This window comes from Cryptomeria japonica, unplaced genomic scaffold, assembly GCF_030272615.1.
Source record: "Cryptomeria japonica unplaced genomic scaffold, Sugi_1.0 HiC_scaffold_36, whole genome shotgun sequence".
In the NCBI taxonomy this organism is placed as follows: Eukaryota; Viridiplantae; Streptophyta; class Pinopsida; order Cupressales; family Cupressaceae; genus Cryptomeria; species Cryptomeria japonica.
Genome location: NW_026728858.1, coordinates 656387 through 672176, shown reverse-complemented (window position 1 = coordinate 672176; position 15790 = coordinate 656387).

The following is a 15790-nucleotide window of genomic DNA, read 5'->3' as shown; positions in this document are numbered from 1 at the left end:
AACTAATGCTCATGGATAACATCTACTTTAAGAAAAGTAGTATTTGAAGAATTGTCCATGAACAAGCAATCTAAGAGTATTATGATAACCATTCCATTGGGCATAGAGTCAGAAAATATTACTCTACCCCAAGATGCTTGTGGTCTAAAGGTTAAACCATATATGATGGCCTTAAGCCCTCTGTCAAAATCAACCAATACTTTCCCGCGGTCAAATATGTAATTGTGATCACATTGCATCATGAACAATCTAGATATATTACTGTCATATATATGTTCATGACCAACAAGTTCTTCATCCTTCAGCATGTCATAAGAACCCTTTATCTCAGCACACTCTTCACTGATGTAAAATTTATCACCAGGCATTGCTTGAAACAAACAATACCCATTCTCAATGTCTGAAATAAAAACATGTTGAAAACAACATTCATCAAATTTCATGATAGCCTATCAAGATGAGAAGGGAAACGAAACATTTCATACTTTGTTTTGTAATTGTCATCATGAAAATTGGTCTCTTCATCTATTTGCACCTCCATAACATATTCATCATTGAAACACTTTCGCAAACATAAGACAAATTCATTACAGATATCAAAGAAAATGCTCTCATATGCTGGTCCATCCAACAAAGTAACTGGTTTACAAATGTCCATATCTAAATTGTCAATATTTGAAAACCATTCTAACTCACTTCTGGCTCCCATTGATGTACCCATTGATTTTTTATCAACATTTTATACACTTGGATCATTGTATGATGAAGAAGAATCATCATTCACTTTCTCAACAAAACTATCCTTATGCATAAAAAAATATTCCAAATCTAGTTTTAAAATGTCATGTGGAGCAACAAGGAAACAATCTTCTTTATTCACTTCAAAATCTTGGATGATGTCAATGAACTCCACACTCTCATATTCAATTTCACCATTTGTAACATCAAAAGAAAAACCACCCTCATATTCACTAGTCACAAATGTTTCTAAATCAAATTTAAAGAAATCCTCAAAATCATCAGGATAACAGGTTTCGTCACACCCCATTTTAACATCTTCACTTCCCAATTATTCACATGAAGCAAACTCCTCACACAAAGCGGACTCACTATATGGCTGATCCATAAACTTGTCTGATGTAATCTTTTTATTATTTATAAACTTCTTAGTGTCCTCACGCACATTACTTTGGATGAATCCATGTGACATAGATGCAAGCTGGGACATGATTTCTTTACTGACAAATGCCATGCAACTTTTTATCTTAAAAGCATTTTTAACCAAAAATGGTGACATCTCATCATTCAAATTTTCATTATCATATATATCTGATTTCTGAGAAACTGAATTCATGTCATAGAAATCTATACTAGCATCTCCTTGATCAGGTGTACAACTTTCAAACTCCTCATGCACACTGTTAGATTCATCTGAGCCACAAGACTGTGGATGAACCTCTTGTGAGATCTATCTACTGGAATAACTATTGTTGTTGTCATATGGTGTAGTGACTAAAATTACCTCCATTTCTATATCCGTTATGTCACATAATTTCTCACTAACCTTCTCTTCACTAATGTGAGGAATAACCACTGTCTGAGACAAGTTCTCTTCACTCATTTTTATTTTTGAATCATAGGTCACAACATGGTTAGTGTGGTCTATAGGGATGCAAATAGTTAGACAATGGTCTTTACTTCTTGATTCACACCTTTCTTCGACATCTAGTATCTTAGGACAATATATTCTTGTAGATAAATAACCCCTTGGGATTCCATATTTTAAGTTGTTCTCAATGTCCATCGTTGTCCTATAAGCCTGATTTATGGTCTTAGGATCTTTGTCTCTCAGCAAATAGCTCATTTCCTTATCAAATGCAGCCAGGTAAACAACTAAGCACACTACATCATTTGTCTATAGCTGCTAGGAATATCAGTCAATGTTTTTGAAAATCTAAGATTGAAAATAGGGACTAACTCATCTTCTTCCTTTTGAATGTCCATAAATCATTTTATAATTGAACCCAGTTCAATCCTTTCACCATATTGTTCCATGAAGGCTTCCTTTAGTTCATCCCATGAAGAAATAGAACATGTTGGCAAATAAGAAAACCAATCTCTAGCATCTTCTTTCAGAGATTGAATGAAAAGCTTCATGAAGACATCTTCCTGACTTATCTCAAAATCTCCCATCAATTCATAAAACTCGTGTAAATGTTGACGCATTGATTCTAATCTTTTCCCATTGAATTCTGGTAGATTTTCCCTAACCTTAATAGGAATAGGGTTTGGGAAACCTTAGATACCATTAAAACTTCATGGCTTATATCTTTCCATAATGAAAACTTTGTTGTGATTTGACAGAGTTTGCACACTTTGCACATTTACATTTGATATTTCATAGGGATGTATATGCAAACAACACATATTTTCACTCATCTCCCTATGTCTTTCCTTTATCACAATCTTAAAATATTACAATGCATAGCTCAAAACATACTTCATCAAATTTAATACAAAATATGAAAATTGTATCACAAAAGTATGTAAAACAATCACTACTATTCCCTTCCTTAGTGCTTTACTCACTTAATAGGGAAATATTTTCTACACATGATTTTCATGAAAAAATATTTGACTCATGAAAATCAAAATACTTGGAAATGTTGTAGCTATTGTTGTCTTCTTTATCTGGGGATTTGAAAAATCACCTTCCATTCTTTAAATCTTCAACACTGACCTTTGACAGAGTCACCACCTCCTTGCAGAGGATAAATATTTGAGCAGCTGGATTTTCTCCATAGGTCAAATTTGTTTCCAAACCAGCACTGCAACACCTCCTATCATCATATGGCATTATATGGATTACTTCCTCAACTTGTCAGGGTACTTCATCACAAGAGCTCAAAGTTGCTTCATCTCTTTTGCAAATTCTTTGGTTCTTCCTTAATTCTTCTTCAAATAATCCACACTGGTGCAGAGATCTCAAAGTCGCCACTCACAACTTGTGAGGTATTATGCAATAATCATGAAAAATAGATAGATCTAGATAGAACTTACATTGAAAGATGAATTACAACAAATCCTCCAAGAACATTTATGAGAATTGACTCAACTGACAACGGATGGACTTAACAAGCTCATGACTCTATAAGGAAAAATAATTTTGGTCCTCAGACGTGGGAGCAAAGCTCAACCTTTAAATTACAGAAAGACATGGAAAACTCTATACAACAAACAACTTAATTCTTTTCTAGAGATTTCAGACAACAATTTCCCCAGAAGAGTCGTCATTTTTGTTGGTTCCCAAAAATGGGTTTACATTGCGAGAGGCAAAGACCAAGCTGATTCCTCTGAATACCTATGGAAAGCCACTTCCAACTGTCAATATCCTTGAGGATTGGACCAACTACAACAAGGATCCACAAATCCTTCTACACTTTGGGCTCTGCAAGACCCGGGAGGGTAATCCCTTTAGTGAACTTCTTGATCTCTTCACCACACTCAAAGATTTAGTAAAACAAAGCATATTATCTCAAGTAAAGGCTCAATAGAAAGGGAGAATGCTCAAGGATGGCAAGTCCTTCAGTGATCTTCAACTTGACTAGAGCATGAGATGGGTGAAACAACTCAAAAATACATAAAACTTGGAAATATGTGTTGATTTTTAAAAGATTTGTGACAAACCATAAATAAAATAGACAAAAATTGATGACCTAACGACACTTGCTAGCATAAACCAATGCCTTATTCCATTGGGATTTGAGTCTCTGAAATATTACTGAAATTTGATGGAAGTTTATCTAATAGTTGGTTGAATCTTGAACGATATTGCCTTACAGTATCGTTCTATTTGCAATTTCTTACCCGAACTACTTATCGAATCCAAATACAAGAATTATCCCTCGGTAATCTCATTCAAGAATAACCCCTTGGATTAAAGCCTAGAATGGAAAATTATAGAAATCATAACAATGCAACAAGTAAATGAAATCCTTGATTCCATTAACTCAAAAGAAAATAAAGTCATACACATTAGAGTAAGGACTTGAAATTGTAATTGTACTAATTTCAAAAGCTATCTTCTATCATATAACATAGTACATTTCATTTATAGAATAACCCCCTTGAAATCTGTAACTAGTAAATATCTTGTATTTTTCTCTGCAAAATGACATTACAATTCTTGCTATTTACTCATGACTTCCCAAAACTAGAACCTAATCCTGTAGACTGGACCTACATAAAGAAGACCCTATTCAGAGATTTTGGAACCCTTTCTTATGGCCTTGATCTCCCTTTTATAGGAAATGAGGGAGAAACAAGCTTCAAGCCTTAAGGAGACATGTCACCAAAAAAATAAAGCCAAGGAGGCAATACACAATTTTCTTACAAAATATTCCTTATACATACGCTAGTACCCGTAATGAAGTAGAATCAACATCTTCAACTAATTCTTGGTAGAAATAAAAGTGATTAAGTCATGCCGTTATCACCCTCACACCTTCAAATGGACCTTGAGATGTTGATTCTGTTCTACACAACATTTCCCTTCTCAGAGAGGAAATTGGATCCAGGTAAGAAGTAAAATCGCCCTCAAACTAGAGAAAGATCTCCAACCTTTATGCCCCAGATCAGAGGAAGTGGAAAGAGGAGCTTGAGGGAAAACATAATATGTTGAGAAGGTGTCCCAACTTCCATGCAGTCACAGAGACGACTGGGTGTCATTCCTCACTCAACCAAATCCTTCTTTATGTTCCTTGTAGGCTACTTCCTCAAACACCCTACCAACAATTGGCAGATTAAGAGCAGAGAATGTGTCATGGGTGGATTTTTTTGATAAGAAAAGGCTTTCATGCCCCCTTTGACAATCCTCCACACTTTCACAACCCCTCTAGCAATGAGAAACCTCATACCAGAGAAAAAACATCCATCCAGTGTAAAAAATTATGCAATGACCCCATGCATAATCCTGTTCAAACACCATTTTGTTTAATGATGAAAAACCGCTCTCAGAAAATGAAGAATTTCATATCCTTTTCTACCCATTAATCACCACCCTACCAATTTTATAACCAAAGTTCAATTAAAAAATGGCGGTGCCCATTCATGTGAAGAATCATCATCCCGATATTTTCTACTCATCCTGCCAGCTATGGATTCTAGAAATCATGCCTATCAAACCCAGGTCATTACCACATCTAGGTAATCAATTCACTACCTCATGCCTAGGCTTATTTTATGTGAATGATTTTGTTCTGATCTTATTCCTCCTTGAGTGTACATAAACTGCTTCAGAATTCCTGTCAACAAGCGATCTCTGATTTCATCGGGGAACCCGTGATCCTTCATTTCCAACTCAAAAGTCATCTCAATCCCCTATGCCTCTAAAACAGTTGTCATTACTTGTCTAATCAATCTTGATTCAGTAGAAACCTTCAAACTAGTCTCTCATGAATGAGTCGACATCCAAGTGTCCCAACTTATCGCTATCTTGTTCCATGTTGACAAGTGTGCATTTTGTTTGTTCTAACCTTTCCGCACAAGTGACAACCAATACCTTTGATGACCTCTTTTAAAAAACAATTTAAAACTTAGTCGTAAATCTTGCCCAGCCTAGAAAATCAAACGATCACTAATGGTCAATATGACATTGACCTTCAATCGTGGCTTGTGGACCCATTAAACATGTAATGTAGCAGTGCCAACTCATCATCTAGCCCAACATTGTCAGCGACCCCATTGTCTGTCTTCTTAGTCCACCTTGGACACATGGCATCATCTCATGATGCTACGGTCCATAATATCCTTGCATCTTTCTTTCCAGTGTTATGAGGAATGTTGGATCTGTTCTCTCTTTACCTTGCAACCACGATACCCACCAACTTTTGCAACTTAAAAATCGAGCACCTTTTCACCCAGATTATCACATCGCCGTACACTTGAAACACATCAAATTGATGGAACTGCCAGTAACTCGGGTTTTACTTCTTGAGAACCGGTAATATGAGGACTTTTAATGGTCAAACCACCAACTTACCCTTCTCTGCCTTGGACACATGGCATCATCTTGTGATGTCGTGGTCCTTATCCTTCTTGCATTTTCATCCATAGGGAAACGGTGACCGTAAGATCCTTTCTACCTTTATCCACCGGCCAAAGTATTTAAAATTTTAAACTTAGGAAAAATATAAGGGGCCCGGCCAAAAAATAACCTAATGCTTAGGAAATGCAATGGCCCCACCAATGGTAACCGACCCTTGGCTTAAGTAGAAAAAGGTAATGACGGAATATAACATGCTTAGGGTTTTTCCTTCACAAGGCTTAATTAGAAGTTCATAACCCCTAAAACCCTAGACCTTGAACTTTGGCAGGGGGCAAAGTAAATCCAGAATGACCAATATTTTGGCTCAAACATGAAAATTTTCGTGCAATCATTTTTAGGACTATCACAATTGAGGGAGTTTTAATAATATTATTTTATGTTCAATTGATTTAATTCTATTTCATTGTTATTTAGGGACTAGTTGAATTGGATTAGAGTATTCATGGTTTACTCTTTTAAATCTATTTAAGTATGGCTAAATTTTCCCCTAAAACAAATGGTGAACCCGATGTGAACTAACATCACTTTGATTCAAAAAATTTGTGTACGCTTGCAGTTTTCCATTTTTGAAAAGTTTTCGGTTTTGGTAGGTTTCCATTTTTTTGAAAGTTTCCATTTTGGCAGGTTTCCATTTTTTCCAGGTTTCCCTTTTTGGAAATTTTTCATTTTTGGCAGGTTTTTATTTTGGAAATTTTCCATTTTGGCATGTTTCCATTTTTTGTAGGTTTCCATTTTTGGAAAGTTTCCTTTTTGGCAATTTTTGTTTTTGGAAAGTTTTTATTTTGGTAAGTTTCTATTTTTTTAGGTTTCCATTTTTGGAAAGTTTATGTTTTTGGCAGGTTTCCAAATCTGGCAAGTTTTTGTTTTTGGTAGGTTACCATTTTTAGTAAGTTACCATTTTTAGCAAGTTCCTACTTTTAGCAAGTTCCTCTATTTATTTATTTTAAATACAAATAAAAAATAAAAAATTGATGTTGTAATTTTGATTTCTACTACTAATTGTTTGTGTCCAACATATGGCAGGAAGAACATAGAAGAATTGATGGGTCAAAGAGTTACATGAGATTACTGACATGTGTGAAAGTAGGGTTTGTTAGGGTCTTAGCTCACATCTCTTTTTGGTATTTAAAATGAACAGTACAAAAATATCACATCTCGTTTTGGTGCTTAAAATAAATAATACAAATTTCATATTTGGTTTTTCGTTCCTAAAAGTGAACAATACAAATTCCACATTTTGTTTTGGGTGCTTTAAAATGGACATGAACATGCGGATTTCACACCTAAGTTTGGGGCTTTAAAATGAACGTGAATCGGGCTTATATTTAGATTAGCTCATATTGCAATCTTAAAGAAAAATAACTCTAGAGCACTTACTCTTTGTCTTGGGTAGACCTACCATTGCATGAAGTACCTTTCCACCCACCTGATCTGAAGTAAGTGAGTATTAAATATTTTAATCTTTAATTAATTTTTGTCCTCATATAAATGTAATAACCTTTCAATACTGGATTGTCTTTTCGACTTCCAATGAGGACATAAATGTGGTGGTTGTTCAGCTTCTTTGAAAGCTTATAAATAAGTCCAATTCGAATCCAATTGCAAGGAGTTGGAGAGTTATGGAGTTACAGAGTTATAGGCATGCGCTCCTTCACAAGATTGCCCAAATTGTACAGGCTCAGGCATACAACTCTCTTTGATAGAGTTTTCCCAAATTGGATAGATTCCAGTCATATAACTCTCTTTTACAAAGTTTGCCCAAATGGGATAAATTCAAGGGCACACAACTCTCTTTCACAGAGTTTGCCAAAAATTGTATGGTTCTTACATATTTTCAATGAAATGAATTTTTATATGATTTGTTATGTGTTTACAATACCACAAATTTTGCTTTGGGTATTATCCTCTAAATTGACAAAATAATTCAAGTCACCACCTTTGGGGTCTTGGGAGTTTCGTAAGTGTGATAACAACACCTATCTTTTTATTTTTCAGTAGTTGAGGGATAATGTTAATGAGGATTTCATCACCTCAAAGTGGTATCTCGATTTGAGATGCGTTGGGGATATCATCTCTCCTAGTGTACTCTTGAGCGGGTTTTTTGAGCCACTATATAAATATAATGGTCAGGCGGCTGAAGTGTTGAGTGTATTTGACATATGTGGGGGTCTTCTCTGCACTAATAAGATTAACTAAAGCCTTAAGTGGCTTTCTTTGAGAATCTGTCATTGGATTGAGACCCCTCAAAATTGCAGTAAGAACCAAACTAGTGGCCCCAAATCCTACATTCAATGATTCTAGGAGTGCAGATCATACCCCATAAGTACCCCTCATGTACCATGCTTAATGAGACAATAAAATCCTCGGTGATAAAATCTTTTGATCTTTGAGGTAAGAGGTACTGGAATGATCAAGAAGTTGTTAGGGTTCCCATAGATATTGAGAGGGGGGGGTGAATCAGTATCTAACTGGTAGTAAGAATTTATGAAGTTAAAACATACAGAACATAAAGTAGCAGTGTATTGGTATGCAAGAATTAATGTAATAAACAGAATCAAAAACATCTACATGAAAAGAACACCATAACACAAGATGTTTAACGAGGAAACCCAGTGTGGGAAAAAGCTCGGTGGGATTTGTGACCCACAATATTCACTTACTGGCCAATAAGAGAATATTACTTACAATAGGGGCCTGCACATGCAGAAAGGCCAATTGCCTAGAGCACACTGCTCAGTGAGAAGTCACACTGACTTACAACAAGGATTATACTAATCCAATGATCTGTACTGCTTTACATTAGCATCTCCAATGCCAAATTCAGTACCAGTTCTTGCTCGGTTCTTTACATATACCTTTGACCTATAATTCGCACATTAGGTCTGCCTAATTATTTTCTTTATACTCACTTACCTTACACTTTCAAATGTCTACAATGATCTCTTTTATATACAAGAGTCATTTTACAATTTGCCAAGTCGGCTTACATTAATAAACAAAATATTGCATATCAAAAATCCTGTCGGCCTCTATGCCGGTATACATCTTTTCTTCTGTGCCGGTGCCGGTGTCGGTGTAGAGTGGTCTTGCTGATGCCGGTGCACTGTCTTTCTTGAATAATGCTTTGCTGGTAGAATGTCTTGCTAGTGCCATAGGATTGCAAGGTTGCCATCAATGACAAAACCTTCAATCACACACAATGTCTCATTAGAGTGTCCATATGCCAACAATCTCCCCCTTTGGCATTGATGGCAACACTCATGAGAAATTCCACAAAGGTGTCCAAAAATGTGTAGACCAAAAATTTACCAAAAAAAATGAGGGGCTCCCCCTGAGCATATGATCCCTGTGTTTTGAATTTTCTCATCCTACTACTCCCCCTTTGGCATCAATGACAAAGGTTGTCAAGATGTTAGTAGAGTTTGTAGTTATACTAGTCCATATCCTCAACCTTGTAGTTGGGTAGTTATTATCTGAAAAAGATCACCCAAAATTAAGTTTATACTATCCATAAACTTTTTGCTATCTTTTATTGTTGTTTCAGTTCTCTTCACAGTGCCGATGAGATATTGCAATTGCTCTGCCGGTGTTTTACTTCCCGGTGTTAATGCCTCTGAGATTTCCTTCCGTAGAGATGCTAGATAATCCAATCTTGGACTCAGTTTAGATCTCAAGTGTTTTGCCTTATTTATTATTGTCTCTTTCTCTTTCTCCTGTTTAAGTAATTTTGTCTCAAAATTTGCTAACTTATCTTCAAAAACAGATAATGAATCCGGTGAGTTGACAAAATTATCTGCAAGCTTGTTTATCTCTTCCTGTGTCTTGCTTATTTTCTTGTCTATATCTACAGTCAGGATGTTTGTTTTGCATGTGTCTTTGTATAGGTTTTTGTACTCTTTTAACAAACTACACAATTCTAGTAGAAGTGTGTCAAAATCTCTGTTACACTTCTTAATTTCTTCCTCAAAGAATTTATGTTTCTCCTTTTCTACAATGTTCTTTACAGATTCTACCTTTATTTGCTTCATATTTCCAGAAATGTATTTACACAGTGTATCCAACTATCCTAAAGAATATTTATTATCTATATTACAATTAGGAGCAATTGTTTTCAAAATTGGTATTGAATCATCTATTGCTTTGTAAGCTTGTGAACTATAGTCAGTTATTTTCCTGATGGATTCACGTAATACCTCAGTCACATTTGTTGACTTTGATGGTGACCCAACAGACTGAGTACCGGTGGAAGTGACCATGCTTGTATTGACCTCTGGTAGGTCAGTTTGTGTCTGCATTTCCTTTAGCACTGGTTTTCCTGCTTCATTGCTTACCAGTGGCATCTGTTATGGAGCCTTTAGCTCTGTCGGTTTCTCTGTTTGTGCTTCAGAATCCATCTTTTTCCCTGTATCCGCTGTCGGTTGCTCTGTATTTCCTGTTACCGGAGGCTCTTTGGCCATATCTTATTTTTCACTTGGGTCTTTATCAACTGTTATGTTGATGTTTTGGGTATCAACATTTACAGTGAATAGGACTTCAAGATTTGTATTGCTATCCTCTGCATCCATGCTTTCAGCTGCCGGTTGGTTTTCAGGGATTGCAATTTTTACAGGTGGAGGTAGGTTATCTTTAACCTTTATGCTTGGAGGTCCACCAACTTTCCCTTTCCCTTTGTCCTTATCCTTCTGATATACCTTAATAGGCTTGGGATTCCTATATTCTTCTTGTTTTTCTTTTTCAACCAAAAATATGTCCCAACGATCTTTTGTTTCCTCTGAAACCTCTGTAACTCTACCTGCCACCAGTGAAATATGCCAATGTGTAGTGGAAAAAACTGTCTGGTTGGCCTGAGCTATCAGATCATCAATTTCTTTTGGGGAATTTACCAGATATACAGAAAGTAGTTTTTCTACTTTTATTTTCTTGTCTAGTTCAATTACTCCTTGCCTTCTGGCCTCAAGTCTTTTGTATAAGTCATCGGGAATTTCATTTATGACTTCCATCAAAAACTTTTTAAACATGTCCATGTGTAGTATTACACTCTCCTCAACTTGCCCTTTCTCATCAGTCGATAGGGTGTCATAAATTTTCCCTATGTTTTTTAGTTTTCCTTCCTCTGTGATCTCATTTAACAAAATGTCTAGAGGGGCTAAGTCAGTTTTTGCCCTTTTCTTTTTCTTAGGGGTCAGCTTCCTTTTAGGTGTGACTTTTCTGTCCGGAGATCTCACAGCTTGTTTCTTTTGCCTTGTCCTTCTAGGTGAAGGAGTGGTTGCCGGTGAGGAATCTCTTTTTCTAACAACTCTTTTGAAGGTTGTTGGCATGTCTCCTTCTGAAGAAGTACCAACCCGTGAAAGATGAGCTTCAGGTTGTGGGGCTGCCAACTCATCTTCAGTTATGCCATTTTTCTTTAATACATCTTCCTTGATGGCTTTTGCTTGTCTGGATCCTTTTCTCACAAAAGCTTCTACCTTCTTCACTCTTTTCTTGGACTGTATTTGTTTTTCTATTGTTTCAACACTACCAAATGCTTCCTCCTTAGGTTCATTGGGGGCTTCCAGAAGTGCTTTGGCATAAGTTTCAACTATGTGATCATCTGTTTCATAGCCCATTTCTGTTACCCAAATTGTCCTAGGGATGACTGCTTCCATCCATATTTCATCCTTTTTTGATAATAAAGCATATATCATCTTTGTATTTGTCTACAGTTTCCTGAGATAACCTTGACTTTTCTTCATTTTCGTCTTTAGTGCTTGGAAAAAGTCATGAATGTTGTTTTCCTTATTCTTGCCCATGGTATTGAACAGTTATGTTAGTTGCTTTCCTACCGGTATGTCATATCCAAATTCTTTATATCCTATACCGGGAACTTGTTTTGTTATATGAGGCATTAGACACACTAATAGATTTCCAAATCTGAAGGTTCCTTTCTTATCCTTCTTTATCTTTCCAAGGTTGTCTATCAGTTCATCCTTTAGCCATTCACAGATGTCAATTTTTGCATTGTTGGTTATTATGTCATAAGCACTCTTAATGCATAAACTTGAAACTGAGTTGAGTCTATTGGCATGAGTGGCTTTGTAACATAATATCATGCTTATGAATCTTACATTTGTATCCTTTACAACATTAACCCTTAAAGATCTTTTATCAGATGTTGCACCTGTTAGGTCAATGACTAAATCATTTGAAACTTTCTTGTTTTTATCTGGTCTTTTACCAGTGGCCGATAACCCTGTGACAGCCTTTACCGCTTGCTTGGTGAACTTATGAATTGCATCTAACCAGAAAAATTCTCCATGACCTCTGCTTAACACTATCCTAATCACATCCTTAGGAAATTCAGGAATACTAAGGATTTCTGTGAATCCTAGGGTTTCAATGATTTTGTGTTCAGCTTTGATATTGCTGGTATCATCACATATCTCGGTTTTGTACATGGTTTTGATTTCCTCGTCTGCTAGCTCTTCAATATTGCAGTGAATATACATTCTAGGGTCTTCAGCATATACAACACCTTTAGGGATTTGAGAGAATGCACCTAAGGTATCATCTTTCTTTGCTATTTTGGGGACCAACTGAAATACGGGCCTAGGTCTTTTAATTACGTCCACAACAGTAGGGTTTGCTATGTATTCAATTGCAGAGGTGGATGCCATGATAAAATACCTTTTTCTGTCTTGGATGAATGATTGCTTGGAGTGTGCTTGCTTCTTGCTTGAAATGCCTTAGCTTGGAAATCTTCGCTCTCTCTGAAAGTTTGAAATCACGGTGAAATGAAATGGAGCCAAAACCTTATTTTATAAAGTCTTTTTCGCTACCTACCACATTAATTCATGCCAATAATGTATTCACTTAACTTTATTTACTGGTAATAAGTGATTTTCAACTTCTTTTCTCTAATCGAGGGAATAATAGCACATGTGTCATTAGATTGCCAAACCCTCAAGACAATTTTCTTCAATTAGATGAAGAACTTCCTGCCAGTGGAGCACTACTCTGTCCTGCCTGTGGAGCATCACATTGTCCTGCCAGTGGAGCATTTGTTGGTTCTACTGGTGGAGGAGTATTCCCAATATTTAGATCGGCTTTTCTAATCCATTGCTTTGAGAATTATTGCTTAACCTCTTCAACCTTTTCTTTACCTTTCAAGCTAGTACTTTTGTTGTCTACCAGTGTACCTTTACTTCTGCAAAATTTAGCAATATGCCCAATCTTGTTACATGCATAACAAGTTACATTATTTTTCTGAATAGCTTTCCCATAACCTATGCTGGTTTGTGTTCTGCATTGATTTGATAAATGTCCAAATCTTCCACAAACATAACATCTTACATTCATTCTGCAGTTTTTAGAGTTATGACCAACTTTGTTGCATTTGGAGCTTTGACCGGTGGGAGGATTGATATTCTGATAATTCCTAGATCTACATTCGTTTGCCCTATGACCATATTTATTACAGTTAAATCATTTTCCATTGAATTTATAATTATTAGGAGGTCTTACCGGTTTGCTGTGATCCTGAGTATTTGCAGTACCGGAGCTTTCTCCAACTTCAAATCCAATTCCAGAAGTGTCACCTTTGGGTTTTTGATTCTTCAATAAGGTACCAAGTTATTTTGAGCTTTTCTTGAATTTTTCTTTATGTTGATTTGCAGTTTCCAATTCCCTTTCCAAGATTTCTTTTTGTCTCATTAGTTCATTTGAGTCATTCTGAGTATGCATCAGATCTGTCTTCAACATGTCATTTTCATAGCTAAGTCTTGTGTTCTCATTTGCTACATCACTTAGTCTTCTGGTCAATTCTTCTCCATTCTTCTTTCTATCCTCAATCTCTTTGCAAAATCTCATAGTCATATCCTACATTTCATTTTTTGTTGTCATGATCTCTTGTTTCAACTTGCTTATCATATCATTAAGTGATTCCTTTTCATCATTCTCATTTTGCAATTTTTCACAAAGTTCTCTTCTCTTATTTCTTGTAACAGTAAGATTTTCTTGAAGTGCCTGAATGATATCCTGAGCTGCTCTTAAATCATCTTCTAATTTGATATTTTTCAACTTCTCTGCATCATAGTCAGTAAGAGCTCCTTCAAGTTGCTTCATCAGATTTTCCATCTTTACCGGTGTCAAGATCTTCGTCAAGCTATTAAGCTTCTGAAAATAGAGGACCAAGCTCTGATACCAATTGTTAGGGTTCCCACAGATACTGAGAGGGGGGGGGGGGTGAATCAGTATCTAACCGGTAGTAAGAATTTCTTAAGTTAAAACATACAGAACATAAAGTAGCAGTGTATCAGTATGCAACAATTAATGTAATAAACAGAATCAAAAACATCCACATGAAAAGAACACCATAACACAAGATGTTTAACGTGGAAACCTAGTGTGGGAAAAACCTCGGTGTGATTTGTGACCCACAATATTCACTTACAGGCCAATAAGAGAATATTACTTACAATAGGGGCCTGCACATGCAGGAAGGCCAATTGCCTAGAGCACACTGCTCAGTGAGAAGTCACACTGACTTACAATAAGGATTATACTAATCCAATCATCTGTACTGCTTTACATTAGCATCTCCAATGCCAGATTCAGTACCGGTTCTTGCTCGATTCTTTACATATACCTTTGACCTATAATTCGCACATTAGGTCTGCGTAATTATTTTCTTTATACTCGCTTACCTTACACTTTCAAATGTCTACAATGATCTCTTTTATATACAAGAGTCATTTTACAATTTGCCAAGTTGGCTTACATTAATAAACAAAATATTGCATATCAAAAATCCTGTCGGCCTCTGTGTCGGTATACATCTTTTCTTCTGTGCCAGTGCCGGTGTAGAGTGGTCCTGCTAATGCCAGTGCACTGTCTTGCTTGAATAATGCTTTGCCGGTAGAATGTCTTGTCGGTGCCATAGGATTACAAGGTTGCCATCAATGACAAAACCTTCAATCACACACAATGTCTCATTGGAGTGTCCATATGCCAATAGAAGTGTGTATTGTGGAGTGGAGCTAGTGTTGCTAGCCTCTCTATTTGTCCATTTTGATTTTGATATTTTGTTTTGGAGGCCCTATTAAATGGTTTCTAATATCCAGCCTAGGCTTTGTCTATTGTGATTGTTTGTTATCATATGTTCTAAACCAGTATAGAGTCAGTCCTTATATGGGCTAATTCAGGCCCTTGTTTGTGTAACTCTAATCTTCAAAGTCTGTTGGAACAAAATACATTGGCCATACCTTTTCGCAAAAAATGTTTTCTAAAGGTCAGAAAATTTGTCACCAAAACAATCTTCCTCAAACAAACTGGTCAAAACAAGAAACCAAACAAGATTCACACTTTTGGAAAAATGAAAAAAATGTTTTACTCTTTGTTTTCCTAGAGTCCATAGATTTTGTACCAGTCCTCATATAGTCTTGCATCAATCCTCATATAGCCTTGCACAATCATCATAAACCTCGCATAAGTCCTTAAATAGTTGCCATAATCTTTGCATATAATCCTCATATAGTCACCATAATCTTTGCATATAATCCTCATACAGTCATCATAATCTTTGCATAAGTCATTGCATAATGTCATTGTAGCATCAAAAAATTGCGACCCTTGCAATTTTCAACTGTATTTGGGTCTTTGCATTAGCGGACGAATCCCTAATCCTGATCGGAGACCCGAAACATGCTC